The following is a 14,169-nucleotide window of genomic DNA, read 5'->3' on the forward strand; positions in this document are numbered from 1 at the left end:
ACTGCAGACAACTCTCGCTGTGAAGGTCCAGACTGCACTATTGACACCAGGTGGCAGCAGTGAGAATGATTGCAGACAGCTCTTCCTGAGAAGGTCTGGACAGTGCACTGTGCAATCCCGCTGCCCAGCTCAGCACAGGTTATGGCCCGACACCGATCTGCGGACCATGGGTTGGGACCCCTGGCTTAAAGTATACCTTAAGCAAAATAAAAAATGTAAATTGATGCATAATGTGTAAAAGCACATCCAATTTTGATTGGTCAATGAGTGGTCAATTTTATTACCTCCATGTGGTACGAGGGATAACCGATACTGAATACTGTGAGCCGAGGGAGGGAAACTCTCATACTACATGTAGGTGGGAAAAGTGGTCAGACATTTCTGTCTTCTGCTCCTGTTCTAGGACAAGCAACAAGCTAATCAGGTGCATTGGAATTTATCAACTGATTTATTTCAATAGATTTTTTTTTCTTGTATCCAGTTCAGGGGTACTTTAACAGCTGTTTTCAGCCACCAAACATTAATGTCTGTGCATACATTAAAGTGTACCTGAGATCTCTGGATAAAAAGATTTTATACTCGCCTGGGGCTTCCTCCAGACCCATGAGCACTGATGTGTCCTCCATTATCTTCCCGGGTGGCTCCGTTCGGCCGCAATTAGTCCCAGTAATCTGGCCCAGTCGGCTTTTCTGCACATGTGCGGAGGGGCCGCGCTTGTGCACATGAGCCGACTGGCGTGACTGAGCCAAATTACCAGCACTAATTACAGCAAGGGATGCATCGGTGCTTATGGGGCTGGAGGAAGGCCAGGTTGAGTATAAAAACTTTTCATTCTGAGATCTCAGGTTTACTTTAAAGGACTCATGAGGTGAATTCAAAAAATAACTATTTTTACTCACCTGGGGCTTCTTCCAGCCCCTATAAGTCACGTGTGTCCCTCGCCGCAGCTCCGGTCTTCTCCTGGGTCCCGCTGGCAGCCTCTGAAAATCACTGACTCCCGGATGGGTCCGCGTCTTCTGTGCATGCGCAGACTTGATTCTGCGTCACCAGGAGCATACTGCACCTACGCAGTACAATCCCGATGACGCAGGCATGCACACAAGACGGCGACCCTTCCGGGGGTCATCGATCTTCAGAGGCTGCCAGCGGGACACAGGAGAAGACCGGAGCTGTGATGGGGGACACCTGACTTGTAGGGGCTGGAAGGTGAGTAAAAATAGTTTGTGTTTTTCTAATTCACCTCAGCAATCCTGAAGTGAATAATAATAATGATAATAAAAAAAGAATTATATACAGTATTTTTCGGACTAAAAGACACTCCTGACCATAAGACACACCTAGGTTTAGAGGACAAAAACCAGGGGACAAATATATACTAAGCCTGGTGCATCTATGGTGAAGGAGCATCTTGTGGATTATGTCCCCTTTGTACCTCATGTGTCTCCTTGTGTCCTCCTGTGTCCCCCTTGTGTCCTCATCTGTCCCCACGTATCCTCCTCTATGCCCCTTGATGTCCCCCTGTGTCCTTCATTTGTCCTCTGTGTCCTCCTTTGCATGGGTACAGTACAGGGAGTCCTTGACATTTCGGTGGGTTGGAGGTTTGTATTGGCAGGCGTTCACAAGTCGGGAACTCCCTGCATTTGGACTATAAGACGCAGTGACTTTTTCCCCCCACTTTTGGGGGAGAAAAATTGAGTCCTTTAGTCCAAAAAATACAGTACTCACCTCAGTAGTGGAAAGCATCTGAATGTTTCAGAGGGTTCCCAGATCCTCCTGCAGCTCACCGTTCCAGCACAGGGACCCTCTTTACCTAATTGAGAGCAAGAAGTTTTGAATAAGGATGACACCATTTATTGGCTAGCTTAGAAGAAAAGCAGGAAGCTTTCGGCTATGAAGCCTTCGCCAGACTTATTCCAGGAATCAGTCTGATGAAGGCTTCATTGCCAATAGCTTGCTGCTTTTCTTCTAAGTTAGCCAATAAATAGTATCATCCTGATTCAAAACTTCTTGCTTTTACTGATGGCTAACGCGGTACAACACTCTACTGCTTCTACTAATTGAGAGCCTAATAGATTTCTTCTGGCTGTGGATGAGCACATGTACACTGGGCATAAGCAAGTAAGGGTTGCACATATCCTGTACAGTACTAGATTCAGTTCAATGGTACCGACCTGAGGTGGATTGGGGCCTAGTCTGAGAGGCATTACAAATAAACTAAGCAGTGTGGGACTGAACAGGGGACGGAGTCCTCATCTGGATGACAATACCTATACAAGTATGTACACTGTTTACTACACTTGTCTCGCCTCGGAACTCCTGGCACTGGAGTCAGAATACAGTGCAGCACAGTCTCTGAGTTACACATGCAGAAAGAGGGAGTGACCTGGGCACAGTAGTGCAGTTTGAGCTAACAAGACATTCACAGATTGCTGCAAATCTAACCAGAAAAATAAATTTTAATAATAAATTACAAAAATTACTTGTGTAGCACCCACTCATATTTATAGCACTTTTTCAAAAAGTAAAGTTGTAATAACGCCGCCTGTGCCTTTTACCTGAGGACCCATCCTGGATTCGGAAGAAAGGGGGGATGATGATGATGATGATGATGATGATTTATTTGGCAGACTTAGAGCCCAATTAATTCCTTTACTTCTGGTCAGCTTTAGCTGCTGTGGATATAGATGGTCAATGAGATGCACCTCATTCTGAGTTGCTTAAAGTCATTATGCAAATATGTGCAGCTTGAAAATGGACCAATTAAAATCTGCATCTATGTTGAATTATTTGCATCACATCGCCTTTTCCTAGCTCTGAGCCTCTGTCAGTGTTATTGCTGTCTGTGTCTCAGATGGGAAGCATCTCTCATTCCATCTTGGAACACCCATGTAGGAAATGTCCTCATCTGAAGCGTAGAGCTCAATAAAAACAAAACAGAGTTGCACAGAAGCTCACTCTGCTCATACAAAAAATCTTGCTGTAAACTAAAGCAGCATCATGACTAACTGAAGTGTGTCGGCAGTTATTCTGCTATGCTTGGGCAGGGCCATTTTAAAGGTCCCCGGGCCCTGGGGCAAGCTTAAGCAGGGGCCCCCCTACCAATAGCAAGACCCCCTCCACCTTCCTATTTATATATATATATATATACACACACACACAATCAATTCACAAGCACGCATTTAAACACAGGCACACACACACACATTCAATTCACAAACGCGTTTGTACACACACACCACAACAGAGACAGACACGTTCACTGCTAGATGGACACATTTCTCTCCCTTTTACCATGTTTAATGTGCTCTGCCTGACCTTCTCTCCCTCGGATTAGGTGAAACTGTGCTGTGCCCCTCTCTTCCTACCCCCCCCCCCCCCCCCCAATGCCTTAAAGATTTTCCCTTCTGTCTTCTACATCCTGTGTAGAATTCAGACAGCGGCAGACACTCACTTTCTGCTTTGTTGACAGAGACTGTGTTCCACATTACAGTGACTGCATTCGCCTGTGTTGTAAGGGACCTTGCTAGATGAGGTCATCAAGCGGAGACCCTTAAAGATAGAATGGCGTCACTGTAATGTGGAACACAGTCGCTGTCATCTGGGCAGTGTGAGTGTCTGCCGCTGTCTGAATTCTACATGGGAGGGACAAGACAGGAGAGGAAAGCACAGGGAAAGGCATCAAATCCGAGGGAGGGGAGAGCAGTTGCCAGGGTCTGGCAGCGCAGGGACCCCTGCAGAGTTTGGGGCCCTGGGGTAATTGCCCCCTTTTCCTCTATGGCAGCGCCGGCCCTGATCCTGGGTATATAAGGGGAGAAAGACACATTGCAAAAGATTTTGTGGCCCAAATTGTAATGCGACCATAGCAGAGCCCAGTGAAGCATGTGTCTGGCCTTGTCGACCATATCAACTTTTCCTCTATGGTGACTGCATATGTAGAGTGGCCAGCCCAATTCAGAAGGTAATTGTAAACTCACAGGAGAAAATAACAGGTACAGGTGATAGAGATTAAAATAGCCAGAGGCAGTGACAACAACAAATACCAGGATATAGATACACTCAGGAGAGGTAGGGATGGGTACAAGAAATGAGGCGAGAACAGATACAGTAGATGAACAACACACCAACAAGAAATAAAAACTGATGCAAAAACACACTCAGAAGAGGTAAAAACAGGTGCAGAAGATGAACAACACTCAGATGAGGAAAAAGGTACAAAAGAGGAAAGCACTGAGAGCAGGTTAGAACAGGTGAACAAAACACTTAGAGAAGGTAAGAATGGATACAGGAGATGAATAACATGCTCATAGAAGGTAAGAATGGGTACAGGAGATGAACAACACACTCAGATGAGGTAAGAACAGGAGGAGGGGAAGGACAAAAATGCTTAGAGGAGGTAAGAATGGATACAGGAGATGAATAACATGCTCAGAGGAGATTAGAATAGGTACAGGAGGAGATGAACAACACACCCGGATGAGGTGAGAACAGGAGGAGGGGGAAGGACTACACGCTCAGAGGAGGTAAGAACACACTCAGAGAGGTAAAAAAAAAAGTAGGAGGTGATGATGAACACACTCAGAGAAGGTAAGAAAAACACACAGGTGCTAAGAATGGCAGGATATGAGCACAGAGGAGGTAAAAACTGTTGAAGGAGCGTGTTGTCCATATTCTGTTCTTACCTCTTCTCAGCGTGTTTACCTCCTGTACTTTTACTTATCTCCTCTGAGTGTGTTCTCAGAGGCAGGGGCGCCTTTACCTACTGACCACCCAGGCAGCGGCTTGGAGCGGCTTTGATGGGGAAGGCGCAATAAATTACTGTCAGTCCAAGGGGAAATAAAAATTCCTGTCCTGAAAGACCGTTGTAAGGGACTAGAGAGAAAAAGATTTCCTTCTGTTTTAAGAAGGCAAATTACACCAAGCGTTGCTTTTTTAGTAGGAGGGCATTTGGTTCCTTTTATCCCCCTATACATTCCTAGCAGCTTGGGTCACCCTGAGCTGCTTGGTTACTCTGCTCTTTTCACAAATAGCCTTCTGCTAAGTCACTAAAGAATCATTCAGAGTTCAGAATTATAGATACTCCCTAAGAAGAAGGTGTCTGGTTTATAGCTGTTCTCTGCCCCTCCACAGAGGTGACAGCGCCCTACCCCCAAATGTTACTGAGTCTGCAGAGCGAGTGAGACAAACAAACAAACAGTAAACTCTGCAGACAGCTGTGTGCTCACTGCTCTGCTAGAATGTCTGCATGTCTAGATGTCAGGAGGATCGCCATGACTAGCTATGGAGAGGTAGGATCATCTGATCCTCTCCCCTACACAGCCCGAACTTCTCCCTGAATTCAACAGGACAGTGTTTGAAGTGTGTAATGGACACAGTGGGGGTTGCAGGTTTTGTCTTTCATTGTGAGAGAGTGAATAGGAGGGCAGCATCTAAAGCTCAAACAATGATAATGGACATGTAAGCAATGTGTGTAATTACATCCATCACTACTTATAATTGAAGATGGCATAATAATGTATTTCCATTAATGCTGTCTGTTTGCCCTCTCTCTAATGCTATGTACCACCTCACGATTTTTCCAACGATTTTCCCGATGTCCATCAATTTTTTTTTTGAGCGACAAGTAGTCATTTACACGATGTCGTGACATCGCTTAGCATTGTGTGGTGAAAAGTGACCGTCACTGAGGATCAAGTAAAGTACTGAGGTCGCTTGACTTCTCGTTTGCGCCCGTCCTGTAATGTCACGTGACATCTCGCATACCCGCTGGCAGGAAGATGAATCGCTGGACGCTTGTCATGAGGGGACACCTCGCTGGATCCATCTTCCTGTGTTGTTGCAGTCACTGTGGTGAGTGTGGAGCTTAACTTTGCTCGCCCTCACCCTCTGCTCATGCTCCCTCTCCCACTGTCTCTCTGACCAAACAACTGCTACTTGGGGAACAATGTGCACAACTATGTACACTAGTCTGAGCACTCTTCAGGGGAGCCAGTAGCATTTGGAACTATTATTGTGTATTTATGTAGCACTGACATCTTCAGCACTTTACAGAGTACATAGTCATGTCACTGACTGCTCACTGGAGCTTACAATTTCATCCCTACCATAGTCAAACTGTAATGTCCGACCATATTATTATCATGTATTTATATAGCACTGACATCTTCTGCAGTACTTTATATAGCACTGACATCTTCTGCAGTACTTTACAGAGTACATAGTCATGTCACTGACTGTCCTCAGAGGAGCTCACAATCTAATCCTACTATAGTCATAGTCTAATGTCCTACCATATTATTATTATGTATTTATATAGCACTGACATCTTCTGCAGCACTTTACAGAGAACATAGTCATGTCACGGACTGTCCCCAGAGGAGCTCACAATCTAATCCTACCATAGTCATAGTCTAATGTCCTACCATATTATTATTATGTATTTATATAGCACTGACATCTTCTGCAGCACTGTAGAGAGTACATAGTGATGTCACTGACTGTCCTCAGAGGAACTCACAATCTAACCCTACCATAGTCATAGTCTAATGTCCTACCATATTATTATTATTTATTTATATAGCACTGACATCTCCTGAAGCACTTTACAGAGTACATAGTCATGTCACTGACTGTCCTCAGAGGAGCTCACAGTCTAATCCCTACCACAGTTATAGTCTAATATTTTCAATATAGGATTGTTTTGGGGTAAACCAGTTGACTTATTAGTATGTTTTTTAGGATGCAGGAAATGTCTAAAGTGTCTGAAGACAGAAACTCCATGCAGATTTTGCCCTGGCCAATGTTCAAGCCTAGGACTCAGCACTAAAATGCAGTAGTGGTACCCACTGAGCCTCTATTCTACTCATGGATATCTGCTCATCCATGTCATCAATTCTGACCCTCCACTACCCTCCCTCCCTCCATTCTACTTCTCTTCTCTTGTATCACTTACACTACAAACACACTGTGCTTATCTCCAGAATGGATCATGAATCAAACTGTTAGGCCCAGTGCACACCAAAACCGCTAGCAGATCCTCAAAACGCTAGCGGTTTTTGAAGCAGATTTCAGAGCGATTCTAGGCATGTTTAGAGACATTTTCTAAACATGCCGAGTGTTTTTGTGAAGCAGATTACAAATATTGTTACAGTAAAAGCTGTTACTGAACAGCTTCTGTAACAAATACGCCTGGAAAACCGCTCTGATCTAGTATTTTTCAGAGCGGTTTGCATTTTTTCTATACTTTACATTGAGGCAGAATCGCTTCTGCAAACCGCAAATGTGCAGCAGGAGGCACGTTTGCTAAAAACCTCAAACCGCTGGTGTGCACCATCCCATGGAAATACATTAGCCAAGCGTTTTCACAGACAGATGCGGTTGGCGGATCGCTGCTAAAACCACTCGGTGTGCACTGGGCCTTAAACCACCTTACCATATCATCCCTTCAATGTCATGATATACCCACTCCAGTCTCCAGTCCTACCCTAACAGGTGGTAACATATTTGCATATCTCATAATGTTTGTGAAAAATTATTTTGAAAGTAAGAGTGTCTTGCTTGATAATCCAATCTTGCAATGTGACTGCCATTGGAACTTGTAGTGTGGATGCTGTATTTATTTGAGGTGCATACTGGCAGCATGTGCTGTATGGCATACAATGCTGATCATCCACAAGGCAAACTTAGGCAGCTGCCTAGGGTCTAGAGAGAGTTTAGGGGCCTGGTGGTTGCTAGCCCCCACCAAATCTAACTAAATAAGCCAGGTGACCATCAGTGGAGGGCAAAGTGTTATCTTGCCTAGGGCCCCATTTCATAGTTATCCCTCTCTGATGGCTTATATCATGTGTGAAGTGTTCTATAATGTATATGATTTTTGTTTTATTTTTTATGGGGGGGGGGGGGGGGGGCGCCACAGGATTTCTTGCCTGGAGTGACAAGAAGGCTAGAGGTGCCCCTGCTCAGAGGAGATAACAAGTACAGGAGGTAAACGCACTCAGAGGAGGTAAGAATAGGTGGAGGAGATAAACAACACAGAGGAGATAAGAATAGGTACAGGAGGTCAACAACACTCTGATGAGGTAAGAACCGGAGGAGGAAAAGTGCACGCACAGTGGAGCTAAAAAGATGTGCACGGAATATATTGGAGCTTTATGAATCAATAGTTTTAATGTCCAGGAGATGAACACTCACAGGAGGTAAGAACAGGTTAACGGGCGTGGGGGTTGAAGCAGAGGCGTTGCTAGCCCCAAAGATCAGTGGCACATGCCACTGAACTATTCTGGGGTGCCCCGGATGTTTCCCAGGCAGAGTCAGAGCTGTGGAGCCTCTATGGGGGCAAGCCGGGTGCTGTGGTGCCATGCAGGCTGCTGCAATGCCTTTATGAGGGCGTGCAGGGAGCTGTGGTACTTCTATGGGGGGCATGCTGGGAGTTGTGGTGCCTCAATGAGAGGCCTGTGGGAGCATGGGAAGGGGTCAGGGAATGCTGGGGGGGGGGGGGGGAATTGCCAGACAAGCCCAGCAGCAAGTCAGGTAATACTGCCTATTTATGTGGTATGCTGCATTTTTCATTTTCTTAATGGAGGTGGGCTTTATCCAACATTTTGCTGGGTAGGCCTACTTAGATTGCAGTTAAAGTGGACCCAAACCAAACATTTTTTTAATTAAAAATATTTAGTTGCACCACTCTGACACATACAAAGATAAATAATCACTCCTTCAAACCTATGATCATTTCAGTGCCTGCTTTTCACCCTTCTCTTTTCATAGCTAGGGTTATACTGGGGGCAGCCATTAGCAATTCCTCCATTGCCAGACACCATCTACTCCACCAGTTTGCCGGGAACAATCCCGGCAATTTGAAAGAAAGGGAGGGGTTCCTCCAATAAATGTAAAATATTTTATATTTGTCATCATGCAGCTGAAAAAAGGCTGCTATTTATTATTATAATTTAGAAAATAGATTTTATTTCTGAAATCTTGTATTTTTAATTTGGGTCCACTTTAAAGAGAAAATACGACCAAGAACTGAACTTTATCCCAATCAGTAGCTGATGCCCCCTTTTACATGAGAAATCTATTCCTTTTCACAAACAGACCATCAGAGGGCGCTGTATGACTGATATTGTGGTGAAACCCCTCCCACAAGAAACTCTGAGGACCGTGGTACTCCTGGCAGTTTCCGGTCTGTGAACCTTGTTGCATCGTGGGAAATAGCTGTTTACAGCTGTTTCCAACTGCCAAAAAAAGCATGCAGCAGCTACATCACCTGCGAACAGTAAAAATGTCACCATGTAATAAATGTCAGAATGTAAATCAGGGATTTAAAATAATTTACAATGGGCTAACACTGACTAAATCATCTATACATAATTATTGTAAAAATGAAGCACTTTTTTTTATTACATTATTTTCACTGGAGTTCCTCTTTAAGTTCATGTAAATATGGCTCCACCCATGACCACACCCACATTCTGGTTTACGGCCCCACCCATTTTTCAGCTAAGGTGCCCCGGATCTCTTAGGATGCTAGCAACACCCCTGGGGTGAAGAATACACTCAGAGGAGGTAAGAAAGGAAGCAGAAGATGAACAACCCAGATGAGGTAAGAAGCAGTGCAGGAGACGACCAACCCACTCAGAGGAGGTAATGAGCACTATGCAGGAGATGAACACCACATTTGGAAGAGGTGCAGGTTGGGGAACAATGCACTTGGAGGAGATAAGGACGGGTACAGAAGATGAACAGTACACTAAAAAAAAAGAGATGCAGGGGATTGAAAATAGCGAGGTGACATGAAGAGGTACAGATGAAACATACTTTGGGTGCTAGTAAGAAGTACAGGAAATTATTACACTTGGAGGAAATACAGGAGGAGAACAAACGCTCAGAAGAGGTAGGAAAATAAAATAAACATATTTAAAGTAGATGAACATACTGGAGATAAGAACAGAAGATAGGCACACTTAGAGAAGATACGATCAAGTAAAAGAGAAGAGCACACTCAGAAAGGGAAGCATGGTATTAATAGGTGCACAAATTGAACCAATTAAAAAAAGAATTTCATGAGATGAAAATACCTAGGAAATAAGTACGCGTACCAGGGGAGGACTGGGACCTTTTGGCCTGGGGAAGAACACAAACTAGAGGCCCATTTTCACAGAAGCCCCAGCCCAAATGACATCACTTATATGCTGGTAGTCATGTGGGAAATGCAGCAAGGACACTCGAGAGACAGCGTGACAGGTAAAGTATAAATGCACTTGCACCGGGGGCACATATTGCGTTACATTTTGAGTTACAAGCAGCCCTTCTGGAGTCTAGGGACTGTCTGCCAGCAGCCCTCCTGGAGTCTAGGGACTGTCTTGTAAGCAGCCCTTCTGGAGTCTAGGGACTATAAAAAAAACTTTTTAACCTAGACAATATCTTATGTAGCTGTGCACATGCAGTTAACAATGGTGAGAGACCAGACATATTTTTTCCCATGGACCCTGTAGGCAAGCCTCTGCTCTGCATCATGCTGTGTATATTTACCAGTTTGCCCGCCCTCTAATTGCTCTGTAATTGGGTGTTTATTTCCCTCAGCCAGCCTAGTGGTTCACATTGCCTTATACAAAAACCTGAATGCCCCAGGCATTGTACCAGCCCTAAATCATTAAATGAGAGGCAGCCTGGGGGGAAATCTCCCCCCTTCCCCCCTGGCCAGTCCTCCCCTGACGCGTACAGAAGATGAACACGCTAAGAGAAAATAAGAACAAGCATAACAATTTAACATACTCTAAAAAATCAACAGACTTAAAGTGGGAACAAAGGAGATTTACACATTTAAGGTGCGTACACACGTCTGATTTTATGCTTGATTGTCGTTCAAACCGGACAGTTAAACGACTTGTTATTCAAACAAAAAGTCGTTCAGACTCTTTGTGTACACAGACGACAAAAAAAGTTTAAAATGTAAATTACAGCTAATTTACATGTCGTTTGACTGATCAATGGACTGGATAGAACAATGGACCAGATCAAATGACTGATCAAAAGATCAAACAACTTGTTGTTTGAATGTCTTTTAAGGTGTGTACACACGTCGGATTTTTCCAAACGACTGGACATCAAATCGGGCATGTGTACAAATGGTCGTTCAGCTGATAAGACTGGTATTGACGGATCCACTTGGCGGATCGGTCAAATCCAGTGTTATCAGCTGCACGACCGTTTGTACACACGCCTGATTTGACGTCCAAAAGACCGGTCGTTCAGACGTCCAAACTACGGTCGTTTAGAAAAATCTGACGTGTCAGTCTATGTACCTTTAGTGTCAAACTAATAGACTTTCAAACATCAAGTCGTTTGTACACATGTACGAACCTAACTGTCATTTGAATGACAGTTAGTCCACGGATCCGCCAACCGGATCAGTCAACGACCAGTTTGAACGACAAGTCGTTCAGAAATATCAGACGTGTGTACGTACCTTTAGAAAAGGCAATAACAGATAAGAGCAGTTACATAATATGATCACTCGGAGGAGTTAAGAACCATTACAGGAGATGTACACACACACAGGCACAGGATATAACATGCACAGGAGACTAACAAGCTGATCATTTGAACTAAAATGGGATACAATGAGGCTGAATCCCTGTGATATACACACATTAAAGTTTAGTTACAATATCTTAAATTGAAGCTCTGGTCAATATTGGAACTTGCACGATTTAAATTTTTTCTATTTTGAGACACTTCCATCAGCTCCCTTTGTTTATGGTACGTAACTCTTCTTAGTCCTGCAGGATTAAGTTGCATATTGGCTGCTTGACAAAAGCATTCACCTTTCATTTATCTCCACTCACACAGTACCTGAGACAGGGCCATATTTACCATAAGGCACTGTAGGCATGTGCCTACAGGTGTCTGATGATGGAAAGGCAACTCACTCCCCTCCCCTAGGGCCGTCTCTCTACCTATTTTCCTATGCAGAGTCCCAAGCAGAGCGCAAATGAGAGGTTACTCACCCAACTCTCGGCATTCCACTGACGAGATCTCCCTTTAGTGGGGGGCACCACTAGCTACTTAATACTGAGGGTACCAATTGGCTACCTAATGCTAAGGGGCACCTGTAGCAACCTATGACGGCGGGCAAGGGAAGTAAGGGAGAAGTGACAGCTGGGACGGACTTGCGGTGTGGTTCAGCGGGAGTTTGTAGGTTCATGTAGGACGAAGTCTAGGGTACCAGGAAATCTGTGGCTGCTGTGATGTAAATCCCGGCCTGACCTGAGGTGTATTGTACATCTACAGAAAATGTGCCATATTAATAGTGGGTACATTTCCATTTGCAAGAAACCACCAGCAGGGGGAGGTTAGTGTAAGGCAAAGTCCAGGGGATAGTTAGGGTGAGGAGGCAGAGGAGAGCTGGTGGACGGTCAGAGTTGACTTAAGCATAAGGCCACGTTTCCACTTGTGCGCGGCATGCGTCTTGCAAGACGTGATGCTGGCAAAGCTGTGATGTGTCTCGCAGCTGAATCCCTCTAGCCGCGCTTGGCACAGCTATGGGATTCGGATGGTGACGTGCAGAATTATGCTGCAGGGCCTCAGATTTTTCCCCGGTCACGAATTCAGATGTAATTTCAAGAAATAAAAGCACTCCAGTGTCCACAATGCAATAGAAGTTATGCAGGGATATATTGGTCTAATGAATGCGCTGCAACATGGCTGGCTGCCAAAATGTAATATGTAAATGAATGAGGTCAAGCGCAAATCACAGTTTTCTAAATGTGGATGCTCTGCATAGAGTTCTATAGGCTGCCAAATTCCATCTGAATTCGTGGCCGAAGGAATCGGCCCAAATTCGCACAAATGGAAACCTAGCCTAAATGTAAGCACCGTGTGTGATGGAGTATGCCACTTTATTCAGAATTTTCGCCCTCTGCTTCACACTAATCATAGCTCCCAAGTGTCCCTCTTTTGGAGGGACAGTCCCTCTTTGGGAACCCCGTCCCCCTTTCTTCCTCAATTGTCCCTCTTTCAGGAGTGATGTACAGATCTATGTAAATATTTGTATTTTTCTACTGAAAATGTGTTTAATTGAGTGCAATCTTTATTCCCATACATTACATTGATTTATTTCTTATTTTCAAATGTAATTATCAAGGAAAATGAACCAGGATAAAAAGGAACAGTGTGGTTTGAATAATAAAACAACATATGTTTCTTATGAAATCTTTATGGTATGTGTGACTAGGGATGTGTTGGGGCGTGCGTGATTAGGGGTGTGGCGTCCCTCCTTCTTATTTCAAAAAGTTGGGATGTATGCTGACATTTCCCCTGTTAAGCACGTCCACCTAGCAGTGTTGTCCCAGTTATATAAAATTACCAAATAGTGGCTACAGCCATGGGATATTTGCTTTTAAAGGGACACTTAAGTCAAACAAAAAAAAATGAGTTTTACTCACCTAGGGCTTCCAATAGCCCCCTGCAGCTGTCCGGTGCCCTCGCCGTCTCCCTCCGATCCTCCTGGCCCCGCCAGCAGCCACTTCCTGTTTCGGTGACAGGAGCTGACAGGCTGGGGACGCGAGTGATTCTTCGCGTTCCCGGACACATTAGCACCCTCTATGCTGCTATATGGTATATGATATATGCTATAGCAGCATAGATGGCGCTATTGTGGCCAGGAACACAAAGAATCACTCGCGTCCCCAGCCTGTCAGCTCCTGTCACCGAAACAGGAAGTGGCTGCCGGCAGGGCCAGGAGGATCGGAGGGAGATGGCGAGGGCACCGGACAGCTGCAGCGGGCTATTGGAAGCCCCAGGTGAGTAAAACTAATTTTTTTTTGTTTGACTTAAGTGTCCCTTTAAATCACCACTATCTGGCTGTGCTGTTATTTTTTGACAACAGTGGCGTAACCAAGGCTGTCCCCAGGATTTAAAGGATTCCAGCAATGCTCCTGACAGGAAACAGTGTAAATACTCCTCACTGTGAACTCAGACAGCAATATAAACTAGCAGACGTTCTAATCCTTCCTGTTCCTTGCTCTGTCTATACAGGAAAAAAGTCAGGGTTCAGCTAGGGCTACTCTTTCACAAAATTATTGAAAGTGAATCGAGGCTGCAGTTAGAATATCCTCCACAAGATGGCAATCTCACATACTGAGTGAAACGCAGTGTTGAAACGCAGAGAAA

The sequence above is a fragment of the Hyperolius riggenbachi genome, chromosome 10 (genome assembly GCF_040937935.1).
Source record: "Hyperolius riggenbachi isolate aHypRig1 chromosome 10, aHypRig1.pri, whole genome shotgun sequence".
In the NCBI taxonomy this organism is placed as follows: domain Eukaryota; kingdom Metazoa; phylum Chordata; class Amphibia; order Anura; family Hyperoliidae; genus Hyperolius; species Hyperolius riggenbachi.